This window comes from Sus scrofa, chromosome 10 (genome assembly GCF_054392235.1).
Source record: "Sus scrofa isolate SSC_HxYL_T2T_F1_AM1 chromosome 10, Sscrofa_HxYL_maternal_Yorkshire_Landrace_v2.0, whole genome shotgun sequence".
Classification (NCBI taxonomy): Eukaryota; Metazoa; Chordata; class Mammalia; order Artiodactyla; family Suidae; genus Sus; species Sus scrofa.
The window spans coordinates 30,164,941-30,191,574 of NC_139392.1; the positions used below are offsets into that span (position 1 = coordinate 30,164,941).

Consider the following 26,634-nt stretch of genomic DNA (forward strand, 5'->3'; position numbering starts at 1 on the left):
GCTCTTAATGCTATGAAGTATTTGGTTCTACATATTAAGGATTTTATATCTCCCTTCTCCCTGCATGAATTAACATAGAACAACCATGAGGAAAACCTCATTTTGTTCAAACACTAAGTTCATTCCACTTTTATCAACTCTTGGTCTGGACAAATATTAAAACATATTTAAGAATGAAGAACAGATGCTTAATAATAACTTATCATAGGTTTGGAAATAAAAACCATTATGATTTAACTTAAAAGTATCAAACAATTATAACCATATGAAACCTACATTATATACGTTATAGTAGATATAAATATATCTCACATTGTGATTTTTTATCTTGATTATTTCCCTTAATAAGGATAATTTATTGCTAAATTCCTTTAAAATTTTCTAATACACTAGAGATGTTTATACATTTTTCTCAATGTTGTTGTATCTTATTTTACAAAAAGTTTTGTCTATCAAACAAATGATTAGTGTTATAAGAATTATCGAACAACATGATTACAGTGAATGGAAATCCAGACTTAGTCAATCATAGAAGTACAGTTGTGTATTTTAACTTCAAAAAATTTGAGCATGTATAAATTTTTCTTTGTTGCACCTCATCTGTGTTAATTATCATGTTACTATTTTCAATGCACAATTTTGCTTCCCATAAAAAGAAAACAAATATCACTATCTTCCCATAAAAAGAAAACAAATATCACTATCTTCCCATAAAAAGAAAACAAATATCACTACCTTTTAATCTCTCCTTGGAGTGCTTCAATTTGCTTTTTCTTCTGTTCAGTCAGTTGCTTTAACTCATTTCTGTTACCCTGAAGTCGTTGTTCTTCTTTTTCCTTTTGTTTTAAACTCTTCTGGGCCTGCATTAGTTGTCCCTGCATTGAATTGCACTCCAATTTCAACTGATGAGAAGTCTAAAAGAAAATAAAAATCTGTTTAGCATTCTTTTATCCATTCACCCTACTTCAAGCTAAGCACTACTCTAAGTAGAAACTACTGGGTCTGATGGCCATAAACAATCCACTAGTAAACCACAAAAAAAGAAAAATCCCTGTCCTCACAGAGCTTTCATGACTGACACTATGCACTATTAGATGGCATGCTGAATTAATCTTCAATATTTGTTTAATCCTCCTTTCCTTTTTAACTTATATATTTGGATAGAGCTTGGAAATGGACTATTCCTTTACATCATAACATAGGGAAAAACAGCATTCATCTCTAGATTGCTGAAATGTCTACTGCCTTTCAAGGATATGCAAATGCTACCTGAGCCTGTTAGCCACCATCAGAAAGGATAGCTTCATATTAACTGCAATAAAACCAAAATAATTTTGGCAAATATGTTTAGTATTTGATGAAACTAAACTATACCGCACACAATTTGTCATTTAGAGATCTGAGGAATATTTTGTTAATACCTTCTTTTTACAATCTACTAGGATATAGTTCTGTTCAAAATTAGACATCATATAGAAGCTAAGAGAGGTTCCTCTGTGGCCAAGGAGAACTACACATTCTCCGACATTTCTAGCTAAGGTCATGTTTCATGTTTTATGCATATTTCACTATGAACATAATTTGAGCAATTTGACCGTATTCTGAGTAACTTTTGAAAAAAATTCAGTGCTTCAGCTTATCTCCAACACAAAGGGAAATATTTTGTGCAAAGCAGGAATCAGGTAGTATAACAATAATGATTAACAAGTACCACTGGTTATGATAACCAATGACAAAGTAATAGCTAACATTTGACCATTTATTTTGTTAAGCTGGTTTTCTAAGCACTTTGAAATATATTAACCAATTTATTTCTCAAAATAATTCTATAGTGAACATTCTCTTATTAGCCTTATCTTCTACTGAGAAAACTGGAACACAGAGAGATCAAGTTGTCAGCCTAAGACAAGGCAAGACAGCACAGCTATTAAGTGGCACAACCAGGATATAAATCTGGACAATCTGGATTCAGAACTTATACACTAAACCACCATAATTTTGCCAGTTACATGTTGGCATCTAAAACACAGGTGTCTTCTTTCAAGCAACAACCAGAACACAACACTACAGATGTGTCAGGACCAGGTTTCACTACTTTATCAAATCAGATCTCTAGAAAGCTACATGCCTGGACTCTGGCTGCTGGAGGTATGCCTTCAGAAAAAATAGCAACATATTACTATACTCGCTTAATGTATATTATACTCTTGCTTCTTTTGATGGAGAACAACAGAAGTATTAACCACAGAAAATCTTTTTTTTTTTTTTTTTTTTTTTTTTTTTTGTCTTTTTAGGGCCGCACTTGTGGCACATGGAGATTCCCAGGCTAGGGGTCAAATCGGAGCTGTAAATGCCTGTCTCCACCACAGCTACAGCAACAGCAGATCCAAGCTGTATCTGCAACCTACACCACAGCTCATGGCAACGCTGGATCCTTAACCCACGAAGCGAGGCCAGGGATCAAACCTGCATCCTCATAGACACTAGTCGGGTTTGTTAACCATTGAGCCATGACAGGAACGCCAACAAATCTCTTCATTGTTAAACAACCATTATCAAATATATTAATATCAATGTCCATGAAATTGCCCTTAAAATTTCATTTCTATGGAAAGCCTATCAAGACTTTTTTTTATCCATAGTAGTCTGCCTTAATCTAAATTATCTAATTATAACTCTATAGTTAGATTACTCAATTTTCCATCTTTAATTAACTACTTTTATTTTAGGCCTCTTATCAAAAACTAGGTTAACTCTTTTTAGTAGTGGGTAGAACACAAATGAAATAAACCTTCTTTTGACCTAATTATCACTGAAAATATTTTGAAAATATAAATACCTTATTATGCTATAACATATTTTGTTACAGAAAAAGAAAATCTTAGCTCCTCTTTTTCAAGTGAGTTTTTCAGTTCATTCTGTTCCTTATGTGCGCATTCTATCTGTACTTCAAGGTGATGCTTTAAATCTTTGCAGGTTTTCTCCTAAAAAAATGGAAACTATATTATGCCGAAAATATCTGTAGTAAAATAAGACTTTTGGTTTACAAGCTTATAAGGTCGTTAGAAGGAAATAAACCAGAATTGCTGATCATTGAAGATGGGACAAAATAATCCCATTTCATTAATAAAAACAGGCAAGTATTATAGCAGTAAGGAAGGAGGAACAGGAAAAGGCTAAGTGTTTCAATCATCAACCAAGAGTCACAATAAATAATTTAGATAGTATTTGGGCAAGATTTTAGAAAACTTTGGTTTGGAAGCCACATTTTTTGTCACAGAATTAATTAAATTAAATAACTTATGTGGTTGTGGATATGGTTTGGTTTTTTTGATCACATCTGTGGTGTGCAAAAGTTCTCTGGCCAGGGATCAAACCCATGCACACCACGGCAATGACCCAAGCCACAGCAATGACAATGCTGGATCCTTAACTCCCTGAGCCACCAGGTAATTCCAAATTATGCTATTTTAAACGTAGAATAATATGCTTCAAAAAAAAGGAAGCAAGGAAATTCTTAAAAAGAAAGTGTTGAAATGATAAATAAAAATAATCACATATACTTTAAGAGGGAATGTGTACAGATAGATGTTTTCTCCAAACAGAAAGGAACATAAAAGTAACATGAAAATCTTTTTTTTAGGAGTTTCCATTGTGGCTTGGCAGAAATGAATCCAACTAGTAACCATGACGGTACGGGTTTGATCCCTGGCCTTTGCCTCACCCAGTGGGTTAAGGATCTGGCATTGCCATGAGCTGTTGTGTAGGTCACAGATGCAGCTCAGATCCCACATTGCTGTGGCTGTGTTGTAGGCCTGCAGCTGTGGCTCCAATCCAACCCCTCCTGTGGGAATTTTCACATGCCATGGGTGTGGCCCTATAAAGCAAAAAAGAAAATGTCAAATATGAATTAGGCAGAAGAATCAGTACATTTTAAATATTATCACTTCTGCTTAAAAAAAAAAGTAAATACAAACAACTAACCATATCTAATATAGCAGCTTTTCCCTTCTGACTTTCCTTTTCAAATTCACTTCTGGAGTTCTTCAAAGAATCAGAAACTTTTGATAATTCCTCTTTTGCTCCAGAAAGCTCTGTTACTAGAGTTTCTTTCTCCATCTTCACTTTGTGTAGTTCTGTCACTGCTGCTTGAATTTTGTTATTCAATTCTTCCTGCTGCATTTTTGCATTTTGACTTAAATTTTCTATTTTCTTGTTTAAGGATTTTTTTTTCCTTCTTCTTGCTTGGTAAGCACTTGCTTAATATTTTCAAGTGCTTCAGATTTCTTCTGTAGATCCAACTTTGTACTGGATATGCTATTTAAGAAAAAATTTAATAATGCATAATTTATCACCTCTAATTTACCATTCAAAATAAATTATTAATTTTTAAACTTTTTTGTATCCTTAAGAAGTAAAAATAATAATTTAATGTATCAAGCCAGTACCACCTCACACCAGTCAGAATGGCCATCATTAGTAAGTCTACAAATAGCAAAGGCTGGAGAGGGTGTGGAGAAAAGGGCACCTTCCTACACTGTTGGTGAGAATGTAAATTGGTACAACCACCATGGAGGTTCAATAATATGGAGATTCCTCAGAAAACTAAATACAGAACTACCATATGACCCAGCAGTCCTATTCCTGGCCATATATCGAGACAAAACTTTCATTCAAAAAGATAAATGCACTCCCATGTTCACTGCAGCACTATTCACGATAGCCATGACATGGAAACAACTTAAATGTCCATCTACAGATTAATGGATTAAGAAGATATGGTACATATATACAATGGAATACTACTCAGCCATAAAAATGAATGAAGTAATGCCATTTGTAGCAACACATATGGAACAAGAGATTCTCATACCAAGTGAAATTAAGAAAAAAGAGGAAGACAAATACCCTATTTCATTTAAACGCAGAATCTGAAATACGGCACAGGAGTTCCCACTGTGGCGCAATGGAATTGGTAGGATGCAGGTTCAATCCTTGGCCCAGCACAGTGGGTTAAAGGATCCAGCATTGGTGCAGCTGAGGCATAGGTCTCAGCTGCAGCTTAAATCTGATCTCTGGCCCAGCAGCTCCATGGGCAGCCCCTCCCCCCTCAAAAAAATGGCACAAAATGAACCTATCTACAAAAGAGTAACAGACTCCCAGACTTACAGATTTGTGGTTGCCAAGGGGAAATGGGACAGACTGGGAGTTTGAGGTTAGTAGAAGCAAACTATTACATTTAGAATGGATAAGCAATGAGGTCCTATTGTATAACACAGGAACTATATCAAGTCTCAGGGAACTATATCTTGGAAGATAATATAAGAAAAGTAATATGTATATACGTGTGTGTGTATGTATATATACATGTATATGACTGGGTCACTTTTCTGTACAGCAGAAGTTGGTACAACATTATAAATTAACTGTAATTTTTTTTTTAAAAAAAAGCAAAAAAAATTTAGTCAAAAAATAATAAAACCACACAACCAAAAAAATGCCGTAGAACATCTGTTCTGACTATTTAACAGATAAAGAAGATTTACCTCAAGTAAATAAATTAGTGGTAAAGTCAAGACCATCTAACGCCCCTGACTTAATCCCCAAAGAAAACTGTGCATAGAGCAAACCTAGCCTACGACAGCCAGAAAAGTTTTCCCTGTACTCTAAAGAACCTATTAACCCCTGAACATACAGAAATTTGCCTCCTTCCTTGAAAACATAAAACACATTATATCTTTGAAACGACTTAAACTTCAAAACACATAAGGTAAGTAGGAAAAAAATAGAAGAATATCTCATTTCAGATAGAGGAAGGACAAAAGATTTATTGTAATCTTAGAACCTAGCAGATTATGTAAGAGATTTGTTATTATTTGCCCCTTAAAAAATGCTTTCTGTAGCTAAATCAGTAAAAATTTATAAGAATAAGGAAATGCACATATTGCTGTAAGAGTTAAAGACTTCTCTTTTCATAAAATGAATACAATTATGTTTATATGCATATCAAAGGAAAAGCACATATTAAAGATCAACAAGTTTCTAAAGAGAAAATAAAACCAGATGCAAAGTAGTATTTCTAGAATGTATCCTCTTTCTAGTGTATTTTACCATCAATGTACTTACTATAAATTGAACAATATGTTAAAGAGAGATTATTAAAAGCTATATCAGCCACATAATTGAAGTTAGGTATTAATACAATACCAGAGCTGCACATATACCTTGAAAATTTCGAACTTTTAGTCCCAGAAACTTACTTTTACTTTCTAAAAAGTAGCTAGAAAAGTGAACTACATTCATAGGATCCTGTACCGCACTGATTTTTAAAGGTCTAAACAGAAAAGTCATTGTACTAATTATTACTTTACCATTTTAATATAATTAAAATCCATGTCAAGCAACCTTGAAATTAGGACTTGATATATTTATTCACTATGCTATTTAACTTTCCCACAAATAATTATTATAAAATCATATGACTATGTGAATCAAAGACAGCAATAGAAATAAAGGCCTTCATAGTGACTGCAAAACTTAGCTGTTTTTTTAAAGTCACTTAGTAATAAAAAAACAAAACAAATCAAAATGAAAAAAAAAAAACCACACATGATCTGGGAAACCTTAACACTCCGTTCTCAGAAACTGATAGAAATGACCAGAAGGGAAAAAATGGCAAGGATATGGAAGATTAGAACAATATTATCAACTACCTCAACCTAATTGATATTTATGGAATACTTTACCCAACAACACATATGTGTACCCAAGGAAAATTAACCAAGATAAGCCATATACTGGGCCCTAAATAAAACAGTTTGAAAAGTCTGAGTATGTTCTCTGACCTCAGTGGAATTAAATGAGAAACCAGTAACAGTAAGATATCTACAAGAATCCCAAATATTTGACAAGTAAACAAAATACTTCTAACTAACCATGATCAAAGAAGAAATCACAAAAGATATTTGAAAATATATTAAACTGCAGAGGAATGAAAATATAAGATGGAAGTTGGTGGGCTTGAATAGCATCAGTGGCCCTTGAGAAAGGTGGGCCCTGTGCCCTGTTATGTGGGCTGAGCCTTTCAACCAAGGTTGAGGGTTTAGTCAAACTCTAGATATGTTTACCTAGCTTGCCTTTCTTAGGTAGTACTCTAGAAAGGCAGGACCCAACATAGGAAATGTTCGTATAAAGGGAAAAAACAAAAAAACAAACAAAAAAAACCTTAGTAGAAGTGGAAAGAACCACTGATCCCATAAGTGTCCTTGGGAAAGAGAACAAGAAGCAACTCAGAGGTCACCTTCAAAGACACATGACTGGCTTCCAGAGGTGACAACCAAGTTAGTGGGTGATACAAAGGATCAGGTGTACTCTCCAAACGTCAGCACTGGAAACTATGATGTTATCAGTGAGAAGAAATGCCATTTGCACCTGTATATCCTCAAATTCACAGTATCAGGACCCAATGTACTAGATATGAGAACAAAAAAATTTTGTCATCCCTCCCAAAACAAGGATGCAACCATGAAGGTGTAAAACAACTTAATTATTGATGGGTTTTATTTCATTTCTCTGAAAGGTAACTTTCCCACGCACCCAACTTCCATCTTTACTACTGAGAGTCAAAAATCTTCATGCTCTTGCCACAGATCAAGTCCGTCAACACAGTCGGAATGGAATATTTGGCATTTAAAGACAAAGTCTGCTGAAATGTGACTGGTAACAAGCCCTCCTATTTAACCATATTATATGGATTTATTTTTATTCATGTTAATATAAGCAGTTTATAGAATCAAGTAAATCCTTAAAGATGTGATGATAAAATTGAAATCTTAAAAATATGTTAATTCTTAGTTTACACTGCTCCCCCTTAGGTCATTAAGCTTATGTTTCTTTCTCCACTTCAACTTGTTTACTCAATTCTGTAGCTCTAAGCTCTAAATCTGTGTTCAGTTGTCTTTGCTGTTGTAGATCCTGCAAAGCTTGCTCCTTGCTTGCTTTAACTTCAAGTGAATCAGCTTCCAATTTCTATTGAAGAAATATAATAACAACTTTAATGTCAATTATCTACTATAACATTATACCACTTTTGTTTACATTCAAACTGGTGTTGACATAACACACAAAAATAGCCAAAAATATCTGTTATAATAAAAAATACACTCTGAAGCTTTCACTGAATAAAGCTGCCATTTATCATGGAATATTTAAGAAAACCTAGCAGCAGGCTTCCTATAGGAGAAGCAGTCACTGAGTTTTTAATTTTCAAAATTAACTCTAAGAGAAAAACTTAAAATAATTATATTTGTTACCTGCGTAAAATTTATTAACTAAAGTCCGAAAAAACTAAGTAACAGGTTCACACATGGGCCCACTTAAAATATGTACTCCTTTATAATCACAGTTAATAATACTGAGATAATTAGAACTATTCACAACTAAAATGCAGTTGTCATGTCATCCTTCTCATTAACACCTATTGACCCTAAACATAAAACCAATTAAACTTCTGATTTTGCTTCTTCAATCTCTTCATCTAGAGATCATTGTTCTTCACAGTGTGATTTTTGTGTCATTCATGTAGATATAACTGTGGGCACTTTTACAAATTCACAAAAGTCAGGAGTTCCCTAATGGCTCAGCAGATTAAGGATCCGGCATTGTCACTGCTGCAGCTCAGGTTGCTGCGGTGGTGCAAGTTTGATCCCTGGCTGAGGCCCTTCCACATTCCATAGGTGAAGCCAAAAAAAAGTCAAACTGTTAAGTACATAGTTCAAAAATCTATGAGCAAGACATTTTCTTGTATAGCAGTAAAAAATTTTGTGCCCTAAATATTTTATAAGCCAATCTAGGTACCTGTAGTTCTTACTCAAGGCTTATATTTGACACTCAATGTAACTATGTTAATTCTATGTAACAGATGGAATACGTCCTAAAACAATGATTAGAAAAAATATCTAATATCCAATGTTGTGATAGGTTACAATAAATATTATTGGTTCTAAATAACTATTTTTAAAAGATACTTAAATAGACTTCTCATGAGACGCCTTCATCTAAAAAATTAGTTTTTTGTTTTTTTCAACCATTATGTCGAGTAATTTGTCATGCCATGTTATTGACCATAAAGAAAATAAAAAAAGGAATGCAGAGAAGATCTGAAAATGTAATTTTCTTCTTCCACGTTATACTGATGTGGATGTGGATGTATACAAATTCAAAGCCCAGGATTCTACAGTTGTACAGAAGTGCTTTATCTGACAGTGGAGGTATAACTTATATATATAGTAACTTGAGAAATTTTTAACTTACAGCAGTTTTAATTTAAAGGACAAGGGACTCAGGTCAAATCCTTCTCTCATATGTGTAGCCACTTAATCTCTTTAGCTCCAAACTTTCATCTGGAGTTGTATTAAAGAAAGAAGTTTACCATAGTGTAAATTATAATAAATTTAAATGATATTAAATTAGAAACAAAACCCAAAGAGTATAAATGTAAAGTTTAAAATAGGAAGAAATATGCCATCCCTGAATATTATACTGGAATAAAGAGGGAAAGAGACAGGAATGATATAGCAAAACAAAAAATAAGTTCCTCATAATTACAGAGTAGATCCCTGGTTGGCTGTCTCTTTGAAATATTTACACATACCATGGAACCAGTATATATGTTAACTGCTATTTGCAAAAGCCCTCCTTTAACAAAGAAGTTAAAAGTAAAGATGGAATTCAAAAATCAAACAAGAAAAAGCACAGGTAATTTTTTTTGGTTCCCAGGCTAGGGGTCAAATCAGAGCTATAGCCTACACCTAGCAATGTCACAGCCTACAGCAACATCAAATCCAAGCCAAATCTGCAACCTACGCCACAGCTCATGGCAACGCCAGATCCTTAACCCACTGAGCAAGGCCAGGGATTGAACCTGAAACTTCATAGTTCCTAGTTGGACTCATTTCTGCTGCGCCACGATGGGAACTCCATTTATATATTTATTTATTTATTTATTTATTTATTTAATTTATTTTTGTCTCTTTGCTATTTCTTGGGCAGCTCCCGTGGCATATGGAGGTTCCCACGCTAGGGGTCTGATTGGAGCTGTAGCTGCTGGCCTACGTACGCCAGAGCCACAGCAGCATGGAATCCGAGCTGCATCTGCGACCTACACCACAACTCATGGCAACGCCGGATCCTTAACCCACTGAGCAAGGGCAGGGACCGAACCCGCAACCTCTTGGTTCCTCGTCGGATTTGTTAACCCCTGCACCATGATGAGAAATCTTTCTTTTTTTTTAATTTTTAAAACTTTTACATCACAGCTTAACCTTTGTTTGAAAGTTTGAAATCTTAGATTCCATCTGAGTCATCAATTACATTGCTACAGGAACAGAAAATATGGCGAAATTCAGTTTCTTTTATACAAACCCTAATTTGACCTTCTAATTCTTCAGTTTTCTGTTCTAAAGAGAGATGTTTCTCTTTATATTCTTTAAGATGACTTTTCACCTGACTGCCATATTCTTGCTTATCCTGCAAATGTGTAGTGACCTGAGCCAGTTGAGTAGTGACTTTATTCAACTCCTTTTAGAAAAGTAAAATTAAAGATAACTTCAGTAAGGATTACTTTACTCTAGTTCCCAAATGATCGGTTAAAGTAAAATAGAAAATTCTAATTTTATTGAAGAAACTACTTTGAGTAAGACAATAGATAAGTCTATCAAAGGTTAAATTTACCCACCAATATAAAGGACCTGAACTGAAGTTATACACAGCCTGAGATACTAAGTTTACATACCTAACAGCTCAATTAACTTTCTCAAGGAAGAGTTACTTTAGGAGCCAAAAGATACAGTAGAATATTAAATAAGCTAACAGTAAAATAACACTGTCACAAATAAATATTATCAATGTTCAAGGCAGCATTTTTTAATAATTTATTAATTATAATGATAACATAATGTTCATTTGGAATATCTAGTTGCACAGGGAAAACAAAACAAAAAAAATACTAGGAAATCCACTACCCATAGATAATCACTATTAATATTTTGATAAATTTCTTTCTAGTCTTCTCTGTATGCTAGCCTCTATTTTCTGATTTGTATGTTTAAAATAACAGGTCTTGCTTTACATAGTGTTTTATTGTAACCTTTGTTTTTCCATAACAATGCATCATGAACCTGACATTATTTTCTAAAATATCATTATACATCACTACATAAATTTCCGTTTTATTGATACAGACCATTTTTTAGCCAAAGTCTTATTTTACAGTCTTAGGTTGCTACAAAACTTTCTGCAGAGATGCAAAGTATGATTATTCCTTAGGGTAAAGGACTAAAGGTGAGCTAAAGAATAAGAAAAATCCGATACGGGAGGACAAGATGGCGGAGGAGTAGGGGGACACGCTCGCCCTCTCACACAAACACAACAAAAAAAGCACATCTACAGAAGAAATGACTCACACAGAACAGCAACCAATCGCTGGCAGAGGAACCTAAACTCCAATAACGGCAAGAAGTGCGTGAAATTATTGGGCAGAACGGGAGAAAAGAGGAGAGTGAGAGAAGGTGAATCCGAGTGGGATGGGCGCTCCCGAAAGGGAACTGCGGAGGAGAAAGGGATCCCGCACCCTGGAAAGTCACCTACACGGGGGAAAGATCAAACGAACCGGAGGAATCTCCAGATGCAGAGAAGAGTGTAGCAGTCAGTAAGTTGGAGTACGGAAAAACCCATCAAGAACCCAACGGACCATCTGAACTACGGGCAAAGTCACCAAAAATTGAGACGCCTGGTTGGGGGCTGGGCACCGAGACCTTGCCTCTGAAGGTTAGTCCCCGAGAGGAGGCCGGGGGACGCCTGGGTGGGGGCTGGGTACCAAGACCTTGGCTCCAGAGATTAGTCCCCGGGCTAGGGGGCGGGGCAGAGCGGAAACTGCTTGGGAGGTCTCTAAACCATTTGAAGGGGCAGAGACTGCCTGGGAGACTAGAAAACAAAGCTGTCGCAGAGGAAGGGAGCAATACTCTAAGGGCGGGGAAGTGGAAAGCCGCCTCAGAGGGAACCTGGGAGAAGAGCCTGGTCTGCACCCGTGCTGGGGAGGGGAGAGAAGAAGGGGTGGGTCCCCATAGAATACCCCCCACACCACAGCAAGCTTACAGGTCCGCTAGCTAGCAGAAAGCTGCGCTTCCCAGTGCATCCCCCCCGCCCCCACCACCCCCTATGCTCTCGCTGGACCTGGGGCAACCTGCCATCCAGGAGGGCTGGTCTCAACAATTGCCTGAAGCCTACCACCACAGGGGCTGTCCCTGCACAGGCCTGCTTGCCCTTTGGAGGGGCTACACTTCTGCAGAGCAGCACCAAACACCACCAGCACCCTAGAAAAGGCCTGCAGCCCAGAAAAGCTAGAACAAGCCTAGCCAGACTGTGAATAGATCGGCCTAATTCTCTGATGGTTTTTCTGAGACGGGCTGCCCCGGGGAGGAGCCTCTTGGGTCTCCAAGGGCCTTGCTACCCGCCCAGGCCCCCAGGGGGTGCTGAGAGCTAGTGGACCCGCTGCATAGGACTGCCAGCTCCAGGCAGGACCCCCTGCAGCCCAGAAAAGCTGCAACAAGCCTGGCTGAGTTGGGAAAAGATCTCAGACGGTTTTTCTGAGTCGGGCTGCCCTGGGGAGGAGCCTCTTGGGTCTCCAAGGGCCCTGCTACCCGCCCAAGCCCCCAGGGGGTGCTGAGACCTAGTGGACCAGCTGCATAGGACTGCCAGCTCCAGGCAGCACCCCCTGCAGCACAGAAAAGCTGCAACAAGCCTGGCCGAGTTGGGAAAAGATCTCAGACGGTTTTTCTGAGTCGGGCTGCCCTGGGGAGGAGCCTCTTGGGTCTCCAAGGGCCCTGCTACCCGCCCAAGCTCCCAGGGGATGCCCCACTCCCGTGAAATAACTGCTCAGCACCACCAGCCCCCTGGAAGGGCCCCTGCGGCCCAGAAAAGCTGCAACAAGCTCAGCCAGACTGTGAAAAGATTCACCTACATCCTCAGGCTGTCCTTCTGAGTTGGGCTGCCCTAGGGAAGAGCCTCTCAGGTTCTCAGTGACCCAGATAGCTTCTCCAGCCCCCAGGGGGTGATGCACCCCTGAAGAGCAGCTGCCCAACACCGCCAACTCCCTGCAAGAACCCCACAGCCTAAAAACACCAGAGCAAGCTCTGCATGACCAAGTGAAATCTGCTACCATCGTGGGGTGGACCTCCCAGTCCTGTCTGCCCTCAGGAAGTCCTCCATTGCTTCAAAGAAACACTGTTAGCCCCATCAACACTCCAGAAAAGCCACACTGCCTTAAAAAAGATTGACCAACAACGCCAGCCCTCAGGAAATATTCCACGGTAGTGACAAGGCAAACACTACCCGATCACGGAGAGTACAACTCCAAAAGGAGAAAGAAAACAACAAGCAAGATGAAGAAGCTGAGAAACCACCCCCAGTCAAACCAACAGGAGAACTCACCTCAAACAGTCAACAATGAAACAGATCTCTGCAGTCTGACAGACCTGGAGTTCAAAAGAGAAATAGGGAAAATACTGAAGGAATTAAGAGAAGATATGAACAGTAATGCAGATACCCTCAGAAAGGAACTAGAAAATATAAGGAGGAGCCAAGAGAAACTAGAACATTCATTTGCAGAGACGCAAACTGAACTAACGGCAGTAAAAACCAGAATGAATAATGCAGAAGAACAAATCAGTGATATGGAAGATAGAATAATGGAAATCACTCAATCCGGTCAACAGACAGAAAACCGAATCAAAAAACTGGAAAGCAATATAAGAGACCTATGGGATAATAGAAAGCTGGCCAATCTACGCATAATAGGAATTCCAGAAGGAGTAGAAAATGATAAGGGAATGGAAAATATATTTGAAGAAATTATCGATGGAAACTTCCCAAATCTAAAGGATACTGGGTTCAAGATACAAGAAGCACAGAGGGCCCCAAACAAACTGAACCCAAACAGACCCACACCAACACACATCATAATAAAAATGGCAAAAGTTAGTGATAAAGAGAGGATCCTAAAGGCAGCAAGAGAAAAACAGAATGTTACCTACAAGGGAACCCCCATAAGAATATCAGCTGATTTCTCTACAGAAACACTACAGGCCAGGAGGGAATGGCAAGAGATATTTAAAGTGCTACAAGGAAAACATATGCAACCTAGAATACTTTATCCAGCAAGAATATCATTTAAAATAGAAGGGGAAATAAAAATTTTTCCCAACAAACAAAAACTTAAAGAATACAGCAACACAAAACCCAGGTTAAAGGAAATTTTGAAAGAGCTTCTCTAAACCAAAAAGGAAGGAAAGGGAAGAAAAAAGAAAAGAAAAAAAAAAGAAGAAGAAGAAGAGGAAGAACTAGGACTGAGGAAATTGCAATCAGAGAGCAGTCACTCAAATAAGCCAGCATACAGATTTAATCATGAACATACTTCAAACAAAATAAAATTAAAAAGAAAAAAATAAAAGAGTCATCAAAACCACAAAATGTGGGCAAGGGATGTTAGGAGGTAAATTACCCTTTTTGTTTGTATGTATGTCTCTCTTCTTAATTTTTAATATAGTAATGAAGTGTTTGAACTTACAGGACCATCAGGCTAAAACACACAATTATGGGAAGGGGTTAGCATACTTAAAAAACAGGGCAACCACAAGCCAAAACCAAATATTGCATTTACAAAAAATGAAAAAAAAAATACACTCAAGCAGATAATAACAGGAGACCATCCAACAAAAAAAAAAAAAAAAAAAAAAAAAAAAAGAAAGGAAGAATGGAGAACCATAGAATCAACTGGAACACGAGGTTCAAATGGCAATAAATAATCATCTATCAATTTATCACCTTAAATGTCAATGGACTGAATGCCCCAATCAAAAGACACAGAGTGGCTGAGTGGATAAAAAGGCAAAAACCTTCAATATGCTGCCTACAAGAAACTCACCTTAGGACAAAAGATACATATAGATTGAAAGTGAAAGGGTGGGGAAAAGTATTTCACGTCAATAGACATGACAGAAAAGTAGGAGTCGCAACGCTCATATCAGACAAAATAGACTTTAAAACAAAAGACATAAAGAAAGACAAAGAAGGACACTACTTAATGATTAAGGGATCCATCCAAGGAGAGGATGTTACTATCATCAACATATATGCCCCAAACATAGGAGCACCCAGATACATACAACAAATATTAACAGACATAAAGGGAGATATTGATGAGAATACAATCATAGTAGGAGACCTAAACACCCCCCTCACATCAATGGACAGATCCTCTAGACAGAAAACCAATAAAGCAACAGAGATCCTAAAGGAAACAATAGAAAAGTTAGACTTCATTGATATCTTCAGGACACTACATCCAAAAAAATCAGAATACACATTCTTTTCAAATGCTCATGGAACATTCTCAAGAATCGATCACATATTGGGACATAAAGCGAATCTCAATAAATTTAGGAGCATAGAAATTATCTCAAGTATCTTCTCTGACCACAATGCCATGAACTTAGAAATCAACCATGGGAAAAGCAAAGAGAAAAAACCTACTCCATGGACACTAAACAACATGCTACTTAAAAACCAATGGGTCAATGAAGAAATCAAGAAGGAAATTAAAAACTACCTTGAAACAAATGATAATGAAGACACAACCTCTCAAAATCTATGGGATGCTGCGAAAGCAGTGCTCAGAGGGAAATTTATAGCAATACAGGCCTTTCTCAAAAAAGAAGAAAGATCCCAAATGGACAACTTAACCCTCCACCTAAACGAATTAGAAAAAGAAGAACAAAAAAGTCCTAAAGTCAGCAGAAGGAAGGAAATTATAAAGATCAATGAAGAAATCAATAAAATAGAGATTCAAAAAACAATAGAGAAAATTAATAAAACCAAGAGCTGGTTCTTTGAAACGGTGAACAAAATTGACAAACCCCTGGCCAGACTCACTAAAAAGAGGAGAGAAAGAACCCAAATAAACAAAATTATAAATGAAAAAGGAGAAATCACAACGGATACTGCAGAAATACAAAAAACCATAAGAGAATACTATGAACAACTATATGGCAACAAGTTTGACAATCTGGAAGAAATGGACAATTTTCTAGAATCTTACAGCCTGCCAAAACTGAATCAAGAAGAAACAGACCAACTGAACAGACCCATCACTAGAAATGAAATGGAAGAGGTCATAAAATCACTCCCTACAAATAAAAGTCCAGGACCAGATGGATTCACAGGCGAATTTTATCAAACATATAAAGAGGAATTGGTGCCCATCCTCCTTAAACGCTTTCAAAAGGTTGAAGAAGAACGAATACTGCCAAAGACATTCTATGATGCCACCATCACCCTCATTCCAAAACCAGACAGAGATACCACCAAAAAAGAAAACTATCAGCCAATATCATTGATGAGTATAGATGCAAAAATTCTCAACCAAATCTTAGCCAACCGAATCCAACAACATATCAAAAAAATTATACACCATGACCAGGTAGGGTTCATCCCAGGTTCACAAGGATGGTTCACCATACGCAAATCAATCAGCATCATACACCACATTCACAAAAAAAAAGTCAAAAATCATATGATCATCTCAATAGATGCAGAAAAAGCATTTGACAAAGTTCAACATCCATTCATGATCAAGACCCTCGCCAAAGTGGGTATAGAGGGAACATTCCTGAATATAATCAAAGCCATTTATGATAAACCCACAGCAAACATAATACTCAATGGGGAAAAACTGAAAGCCTTCTCACTCAAATCTGGAACAAGACAGGGATGCCCACTCTCACCACTGCTCTTCAACATCGTTTTGGAAGTCTTAGCCACAGCAATTAGACAAACAAAAGAAATAAAAGGCATCCATATAGGAAGAGAAGTGTTAAAGCTGTCACTGTATGCAGATGACATGATTCTATACCTAGAAAACCCTAAGGACTCAACCCCAAAACTCCTTGAACTGATTAATAAATTCAGCAAAGTGGCAGGATATAAGATTAACATTCAGAAGTCAGTTGCATTTCTGTATACCAGCAATGAAATATTAGAAAAGGAATACAAAAGTACGATACCTTTTAAAATTGCACCTCACAAAATCAAATACCTCGGAATACACCTGACCAAGGAGGTAAAGGACCTATATGCCGAGAACTATAAAACCTTAATCAAAGAAATCAAAGAAGATGTAAAGAAATGGAAAGATATTCCATGCTCCTGGATTGGGAAAATCAATATTGTGAAAATGGCCATTCTACCAGAAGCAATCTACAGATTCATTGCAATCTCGATCAAATTACCCATGACATTTTTCACAGAACTAGAACAAACAATCCAAAATTTTATATGGAACCACGAAAGACCCAGAATCGCCAAAGCAATCCTGAGAAACAAAAACCAAGCAGGAGGCATAACTCTCCCAGACTTCAAGAAATACTACAAAGCCACAGTCATCAAAACAGTGTGGTACTGGTATCAAAACAGACAGACAGACAGACCAATGGAACAGAATAGAGAATCCGGAAATAAACCCTGACACCTATGGTCAATTAATCTTTGACAAGGGAGGCAAGAACATAAAATGGGAAAAGGAAAGTCTATTCAGCATGCATTGATGGGAAACCTAGACAGCTGCATTCAAAGCAATGAAACTAGAACACACCCTCATACCATGCACAAAAATAAAATCAAAATGGCTGAAAGACTTAAATATACGACAGGACACCATCAAACTCCTAGAAGAAAACATAGGCAAAACACTCTCTGACATCAACATCATGAATGTTTTCTCAGGTCAGTCTCCCAAAGCAATAGAAATTAGAGCAAAAATAAACCCATGGGACCTAATCAAACTGAAAAGATTTTGAACAGCAAAGGAAACCCAAAACAAAAAGACAACTTACAGAATGGGAGAAGATAGTTTCAAATGATGCAACTGACAAGGGCTTAATCTCTAGAATATATAAGCAACTTATACAACCCAACAGCAAAAAAACCAATCAATCAATGGAAAAATGGGAAAAAGACCTGAATACACATTTCTCCGAAGAAGATACACAGACGGCCAACAAACACATGAAAAAATGCTCAACATCGTTGATTATAAGAGAAATACAAATCAAAACAACCATGAGATATCACCTCACACCAGTCAGAATGACCATTAATAAAACCACAAAGAACAAGTGCTGGAAGGGCTGTGGAGAAAAGGGAACCCACCTGCACTGCTGGTGGGAATGTAAACTGGTACAGCCACTATGGAGAAGAGTCTGGAGATACCTTAGAAATCTATACATAGCTGGGGCTCCGCTGCCATCCTCACCTCCCGCCCCCACGCTCGCGGTGGCCCTCCACAGTCCCTGCGCGCTCCCTTCCCCTGCACGCACCCAACCCCCACGCCTGCGCCGCCCCCAAGCCGCTCCCCGCCACCCTCCTCCCGCCCAAAACACGCACCTTTCCCCCAAACACTTCCTGGGACCTTCCCTCCCCTTTTCCCAAGCATCCTAGGCACCCTCTTCCCTTCTCAAAAAGATAAACACAAACCTACCTTGGACCTGCCCGCTGCAGCCCTGCTCACGCCCTCAGCTCCTTCACCCATGCTTGCTCGCCGCGGTGTCCCTCAGCAGTCGCTCCGGGGGCTCCCTTCCCCGGCACGCACGCGAACCCCCACGCACGCCACGGCACGCACGCAACCCCCTCGCACGCCACGGCACGCACGCAACCCCCACGCAGGCGCTCTGCACAACCGCGTCCCCGCCCCCCTCGCCCCTCTCTGCCCCCACCCACACCCCCCCCTTCCTGGAAACTTTCCCCATCAGCTCAAAGGCATCCAACCTACCCACCCCTCTACCCCCTTCTCAAACAAACAATCAAACGAACAAACACACACAGCAAGCCAAAAACCAAAACAAAAAACACCTCACTTCAACCTGTCTGCTGGAACTCCACTGACAGCCTTACCTCAGTCCCCCCCTGCTCCCCTGGCCCTCAGCACTCCCTTCAGCTCTCCCTTCCCCTCTGTTCAGGCACTACCCACAAGCCCCTCCCAGCTGCCCTGGCCCATTCCCACACGAACCCCTCTGGGCTCCTTTCCTGACATCCTTCCGCTCCCATGTGCTAAGGGGTCCTCATCCTCCACCCTCTTCCCCCTTCACAACAACCAACCAAAAACCAAAAACCAGCAACAAAAACCACCACCACCACATCAGCCACCAAAACCTACCTTGAACCTATCCCCTAGAATGCCCCTCACAACCTCCCCGCAGGGCCCCAGGCTCTCCGTGTCCCTCTCCATTCCCTCCGGCCTCCCTTCCCCTGCACCCACGCAACCCCCACGCACGCTCGGGGGGCAAGGGGTGCCTGCCCGCCTCCACGCTCCCCGCACTCGCACAGGCCCAACCCTTCCTAGGACCTCGCCTCCACTTTTCCAAGGGATCCCATCCACCCTCTTCCTGCCTCTCAAAACTAACCCTAACTTCAACCTCTCAGCTGGGGCTCCGCTGCCATCCTCACCTCCCTCCCCCACGCTCGCGGTGGCCCTCCCCATTCCCTCTGAGCTCCCTTCCCCTCCACGCAGCTAACCCTCCTGCACTCAACCCCCATACCTGCCCTGCACTGAAGCCGGTCCCTCCCCAACCACGCACCTTTCCCCCAAACACTTCCTGGGACCTTCCCTCCCCTTTTCCCAAGCATCCTAGGCACCCTCTTCCCTTCTCAAAAAGATAAACACAAACCTACCTTGGACCTGCCCGCTGCAGCCCTGCTCACGCCCTCAGCTCCTTCACCCATGCTTGCTCGCCGCGGTGTCCCTCAGCAGTCGCTCCGGGGGCTCCCTTCCCCGGCACGCACGCAACCCCCACGCACGCCACGGCACGCACGCAACCCCCACGCAGGCGCTCTGCACAACCGCGTCCCCGCCCCCCTCTGCCCCCACCCACACCCCCCCCCTTCCTGGAAACTTTCCCCATCAGCTCAAAGGCATCCAACCTACCCACCCCTCTACCCCCTTCTCAAACAAACAATCAAACGAACAAACACACACAGCAAGCCAAAAACCAAAACAAAAAACACCTCACTTCAACCTGTCTGCTGGAACTCCACTGACAGCCTTACCTCAGTCCCCCCCTGCTCCCCTGGCCCTCAGCACTCCCTTCAGCTCTCCCTTCCCCTCTGTTCAGGCACTACCCACAAGCCCCTCCCAGCTGCCCTGGCCCATTCCCACAGGAACCCCTCTGGGCTCCTTTCCTGACATCCTTCCGCTCCCATGTGCTAAGGGGTCCTCATCCTCCACCCTCTTCCCCCTTCACAACAACCAACCAAAAACCAAAAACCAACAACAAAAACCACCACCACCGCAGCAGCCACCAAAACCTACCTTGAACCTATCCCCTAGAATGCCCCTCACAACCTCTCCGCAGGGCCCCAGGCTCTCCGTGTCCCTCTCCATTCCCTCCGGCCTCCCTTCCCCTGCACCCACGCAACCCCCACGCACGCTCGGGGGGCAAGGGGTGCCTGCCCGCCTCCACGCTCCCCGCACTCGCACAGGCCCAACCCTTCCTAGGACCTCGCCTCCACTTTTCCAAGGGATCCCATCCACCCTCTTCCTGCCTCTCAAAACTAACCCTAACTTCAACCTCTCAGCTGGGGCTCCGCTGCCATCCTCACCTCCCTCCCCCACGCTCGCGGTGGCCCTCCCCATTCCCTCTGAGCTCCCTTCCCCTCCACGCAGCTAACCCTCCTGCACTCAACCCCCATACCTGCCCTGCACTGAAGCCGGTCCCTCCCCAACCACGCACCTTTCCCCCAAACACTTCCTGGGACCTTCCCTCCCCTTTTCCCAAGCATCCTAGGCACCCTCTTCCCTTCTCAAAAAGATAAACACAAACCTACCTTGGACCTGCCCGCTGCAGCCCTGCTCAGGCCCTCAGCTCCTTCACCCATGCTTGCTCGCCTCGGTGTCCCTCAGCAGTCGCTCCGGGGGCTCCCTTCCCCGGCACGCACGCAACCCCCACGCACGCCACGGCACGCACGCAACCCCCACGCAGGCGCTCTGCACAACCGCGTCCCCGCCCCCCTCTGCCCCCACCCACACCCCCCCCCTTCCTGGAAACTTTCCCCATCAGCTCAAAGGCATCCAACCTACCCACCCCTCTACCCCCTTCTCAAACAAACAATCAAACGAACAAACACACACAGCAAGCCAAAAACCAAAACAAAAAACACCTCACTTGAACCTGTCTGCTGGAACTCCACTGACAGCCTTACCTCAGTCCCCCCCTGCTCCCCTGGCCCTCAGCACTCCCTTCAGCTCTCCCTTCCCCTCTGTTCAGGCACTACCCACAAGCCCCTCCCAGCTGCCCTGGCCCATTCCCACACGAACCCCTCTGGGCTCCTTTCCTGACATCCTTCCGCTCCCATGTGCTAAGGGGTCCTCATCCTCCACCCTCTTCCCCCTTCACAACAACCAACCAAAAACCAAAAACCAACAACAAAAACCACCACCACCGCAGCAGCCACCAAAACCTACCTTGAACCTATCCCCTAGAATGCCCCTCACAACCTCTCCGCAGGGCCCCAGGCTCTCCGTGTCCCTCTCCATTCCCTCCGGCCTCCCTTCCCCTGCACCCACGCAACCCCCACGCACGCTCGGGGGGCAAGGGGTGCCTGCCCGCCTCCACGCTCCCCGCACTCGCACAGGCCCAACCCTTCCTAGGACCTCGCCTCCACTTTTCCAAGGGATCCCATCCACCCTCTTCCTGCCTCTCAAAACTAACCCTAACTTCAACCTCTCAGCTGGGGCTCCGCTGCCATCCTCACCTCCCTCCCCCACGCTCGCGGTGGCCCTCCCCATTCCCTCTGAGCTCCCTTCCCCTCCACGCAGCTAACCCTCCTGCACTCAACCCCCATACCTGCCCTGCACTGAAGCCGGTCCCTCCCCAACCACGCACCTTTCCCCCAAACACTTCCTGGGACCTTCCCTCCCCTTTTCCCAAGCATCCTAGGCACCCTCTTCCCTTCTCAAAAAGATAAACACAAACCTACCTTGGACCTGCCCGCTGCAGCCCTGCTCACGCCCTCAGCTCCTTCACCCATGCTCGCTCGCCGCGGTGTCCCTCAGCAGTCGCTCCGGGGGCTCCCTTCCCCGGCACGCACGCGAACCCCCACGCACGCCACGGCACGCACGCAACCCCCTCGCACGCCACGGCACGCACGCAACCCCCACGCAGGCGCTCTGCACAACCGCGTCCCCGCCCCCCTCGCCCCTCTCTGCCCCCACCCACACCCCCCCCTTCCTGGAAACTTTCCCCATCAGCTCAAAGGCATCCAACCTACCCACCCCTCTACCCCCTTCTCAAACAAACAATCAAACGAACAAACACACACAGCAAGCCAAAAACCAAAACAAAAAACACCTCACTTCAACCTGTCTGCTGGAACTCCACTGACAGCCTTACCTCAGTCCCCCCCTGCTCCCCTGGCCCTCAGCACTCCCTTCAGCTCTCCCTTCCCCTCTGTTCAGGCACTACCCACAAGCCCCTCCCAGCTGCCCTGGCCCATTCCCACAGGAACCCCTCTGGGCTCCTTTCCTGACATCCTTCCGCTCCCATGTGCTAAGGGGTCCTCATCCTCCACCCTCTTCCCCCTTCACAACAACCAACCAAAAACCAAAAACCAACAACAAAAACCACCACCACCGCAGCAGCCACCAAAACCTACCTTGAACCTATCCCCTAGAATGCCCCTCACAACCTCTCCGCAGGGCCCCAGGCTCTCCGTGTCCCTCTCCATTCCCTCCGGCCTCCCTTCCCCTGCACCCACGCAACCCCCACGCACGCTCGGGGGGCAAGGGGTGCCTGCCCGCCTCCACGCTCCCCGCACTCGCACAGGCCCAACCCTTCCTAGGACCTCGCCTCCACTTTTCCAAGGGATCCCATCCACCCTCTTCCTGCCTCTCAAAACTAACCCTAACTTCAACCTCTCAGCTGGGGCTCCGCTGCCATCCTCACCTCCCTCCCCCACGCTCGCGGTGGCCCTCCCCATTCCCTCTGAGCTCCCTTCCCCTCCACGCAGCTAACCCTCCTGCACTCAACCCCCATACCTGCCCTGCACTGAAGCCGGTCCCTCCCCAACCACGCACCTTTCCCCCAAACACTTCCTGGGACCTTCCCTCCCCTTTTCCCAAGCATCCTAGGCACCCTCTTCCCTTCTCAAAAAGATAAACACAAACCTACCTTGGACCTGCCCGCTGCAGCCCTGCTCAGGCCCTCAGCTCCTTCACCCATGCTCGCTCGCCGCGGTGTCCCTCAGCAGTCGCTCCGGGGGCTCCCTTCCCCGGCACGCACGCGAACCCCCACGCACGCCACGGCACGCACGCAACCCCCTCGCACGCCACGGCACGCACGCAACCCCCACGCAGGCGCTCTGCACAACCGCGTCCCCGCCCCCCTCGCCCCTCTCTGCCCCCACCCACACCCCCCCCCTTCCTGGAAACTTTCCCCATCAGCTCAAAGGCATCCAACCTACCCACCCCTCTACCCCCTTCTCAAACAAACAATCAAACGAACAAACACACACAGCAAGCCAAAAACCAAAACAAAAAACACCTCACTTGAACCTGTCTGCTGGAACTCCACTGACAGCCTTACCTCAGTCCCCCCCTGCTCCCCTGGCCCTCAGCACTCCCTTCAGCTCTCCCTTCCCCTCTGTTCAGGCACTACCCACAAGCCCCTCCCAGCTGCCCTGGCCCATTCCCACAGGAACCCCTCTGGGCTCCTTTCCTGACATCCTTCCGCTCCCATGTGCTAAGGGGTCCTCATCCTCCACCCTCTTCCCCCTTCACAACAACCAACCAAAAACCAAAAACCAGCAACAAAAACCACCACCACCACAGCAGCCACCAAAACCTACCTTGAACCTATCCCCTAGAATGCCCCTCACAACCTCCCCGCAGGGCCCCAGGCTCTCCGTGTCCCTCTCCATTCCCTCCGGCCTCCCTTCCCCTGCACCCACGCAACCCCCACGCACGCTCGGGGGGCAAGGGGTGCCTGCCCGCCTCCACGCTCCCCGCACTCGCACAGGCCCAACCCTTCCTAGGACCTCGCCTCCACTTTTCCAAGGGATCCCATCCACCCTCTTCCTGCCTCTCAAAACTAACCCTAACTTCAACCTCTCAGCTGGGGCTCCGCTGCCATCCTCACCTCCCTCCCCCACGCTCGCGGTGGCCCTCCCCATTCCCTCTGAGCTCCCTTCCCCTCCACGCAGCTAACCCTCCTGCACTCAACCCCCATACCTGCCCTGCACTGAAGCCGGTCCCTCCCCAACCACGCACCTTTCCCCCAAACACTTCCTGGGACCTTCCCTCCCCTTTTCCCAAGCATCCTAGGCACCCTCTTCCCTTCTCAAAAAGATAAACACAAACCTACCTTGGACCTGCCCGCTGCAGCCCTGCTCACGCCCTCAGCTCCTTCACCCATGCTCGCTCGCCGCGGTGTCCCTCAGCAGTCGCTCCGGGGGCTCCCTTCCCCGGCACGCACGCGAACCCCCACGCACGCCACGGCACGCACGCAACCCCCTCGCACGCCACGGCACGCACGCAACCCCCACGCAGGCGCTCTGCACAACCGCGTCCCCGCCCCCCTCGCCCCTCTCTGCCCCCACCCACACCCCCCCCTTCCTGGAAACTTTCCCCATCAGCTCAAAGGCATCCAACCTACCCACCCCTCTACCCCCTTCTCAAACAAACAATCAAACGAACAAACACACACAGCAAGCCAAAAACCAAAACAAAAAACACCTCACTTCAACCTGTCTGCTGGAACTCCACTGACAGCCTTACCTCAGTCCCCCCCTGCTCCCCTGGCCCTCAGCACTCCCTTCAGCTCTCCCTTCCCCTCTGTTCAGGCACTACCCACAAGCCCCTCCCAGCTGCCCTGGCCCATTCCCACAGGAACCCCTCTGGGCTCCTTTCCTGACATCCTTCCGCTCCCATGTGCTAAGGGGTCCTCATCCTCCACCCTCTTCCCCCTTCACAACAACCAACCAAAAACCAAAAACCAGCAACAAAAACCACCACCACCACATCAGCCACCAAAACCTACCTTGAACCTATCCCCTAGAATGCCCCTCACAACCTCCCCGCAGGGCCCCAGGCTCTCCGTGTCCCTCTCCATTCCCTCCGGCCTCCCTTCCCCTGCACCCACGCAACCCCCACGCACGCTCGGGGGGCAAGGGGTGCCTGCCCGCCTCCACGCTCCCCGCACTCGCACAGGCCCAACCCTTCCTAGGACCTCGCCTCCACTTTTCCAAGGGATCCCATCCACCCTCTTCCTGCCTCTCAAAACTAACCCTAACTTCAACCTCTCAGCTGGGGCTCCGCTGCCATCCTCACCTCCCTCCCCCACGCTCGCGGTGGCCCTCCCCATTCCCTCTGAGCTCCCTTCCCCTCCACGCAGCTAACCCTCCTGCACTCAACCCCCATACCTGCCCTGCACTGAAGCCGGTCCCTCCCCAACCACGCACCTTTCCCCCAAACACTTCCTGGGACCTTCCCTCCCCTTTTCCCAAGCATCCTAGGCACCCTCTTCCCTTCTCAAAAAGATAAACACAAACCTACCTTGGACCTGCCCGCTGCAGCCCTGCTCACGCCCTCAGCTCCTTCACCCATGCTTGCTCGCCGCGGTGTCCCTCAGCAGTCGCTCCGGGGGCTCCCTTCCCCGGCACGCACGCAACCCCCACGCACGCCACGGCACGCACGCAACCCCCACGCAGGCGCTCTGCACAACCGCGTCCCCGCCCCCCTCTGCCCCCACCCACACCCCCCCCCTTCCTGGAAACTTTCCCCATCAGCTCAAAGGCATCCAACCTACCCACCCCTCTACCCCCTTCTCAAACAAACAATCAAACGAACAAACACACACAGCAAGCCAAAAACCAAAACAAAAAACACCTCACTTGAACCTGTCTGCTGGAACTCCACTGACAGCCTTACCTCAGTCCCCCCCTGCTCCCCTGGCCCTCAGCACTCCCTTCAGCTCTCCCTTCCCCTCTGTTCAGGCACTACCCACAAGCCCCTCCCAGCTGCCCTGGCCCATTCCCACACGAACCCCTCTGGGCTCCTTTCCTGACATCCTTCCGCTCCCATGTGCTAAGGGGTCCTCATCCTCCACCCTCTTCCCCCTTCACAACAACCAACCAAAAACCAAAAACCAACAACAAAAACCACCACCACCGCAGCAGCCACCAAAACCTACCTTGAACCTATCCCCTAGAATGCCCCTCACAACCTCTCCGCAGGGCCCCAGGCTCTCCGTGTCCCTCTCCATTCCCTCCGGCCTCCCTTCCCCTGCACCCACGCAACCCCCACGCACGCTCGGGGGGCAAGGGGTGCCTGCCCGCCTCCACGCTCCCCGCACTCGCACAGGCCCAACCCTTCCTAGGACCTCGCCTCCACTTTTCCAAGGGATCCCATCCACCCTCTTCCTGCCTCTCAAAACTAACCCTAACTTCAACCTCTCAGCTGGGGCTCCGCTGCCATCCTCACCTCCCTCCCCCACGCTCGCGGTGGCCCTCCCCATTCCCTCTGAGCTCCCTTCC

At 45.0% G+C, this 26,634-nt stretch overlaps 1 protein-coding gene across 16 annotated transcripts in view; it reads right to left on the minus strand.

Moving 5' to 3' along the window:
• Nucleotides 1–26,634, minus strand: part of LOC146398909 (uncharacterized) — a 193,750-nt gene that overhangs the window by 60,744 nt on the left and 106,372 nt on the right. For 6 of the 16 annotated variants that reach the window (XM_084980826.1, XM_084980828.1, XM_084980821.1 and 3 more), the window contains exons 2-4: nucleotides 3,985–4,317; nucleotides 2,840–2,984; nucleotides 736–914 (exon numbers count right to left, since the gene is read on the minus strand). The gene's annotated coding sequence lies outside the window, so the exon portion shown is untranslated. Of the gene's footprint in view, nucleotides 1–735; nucleotides 915–2,839; nucleotides 2,985–3,984; nucleotides 4,318–18,589; nucleotides 18,671–19,779; nucleotides 19,861–20,931; nucleotides 21,006–22,083; nucleotides 22,280–24,464; nucleotides 24,608–26,634 lie in introns of those variants that run through there. The other 10 variants (XM_084980809.1, XM_084980815.1, XM_084980814.1 and 7 more) reach the window with 5 other exon arrangements.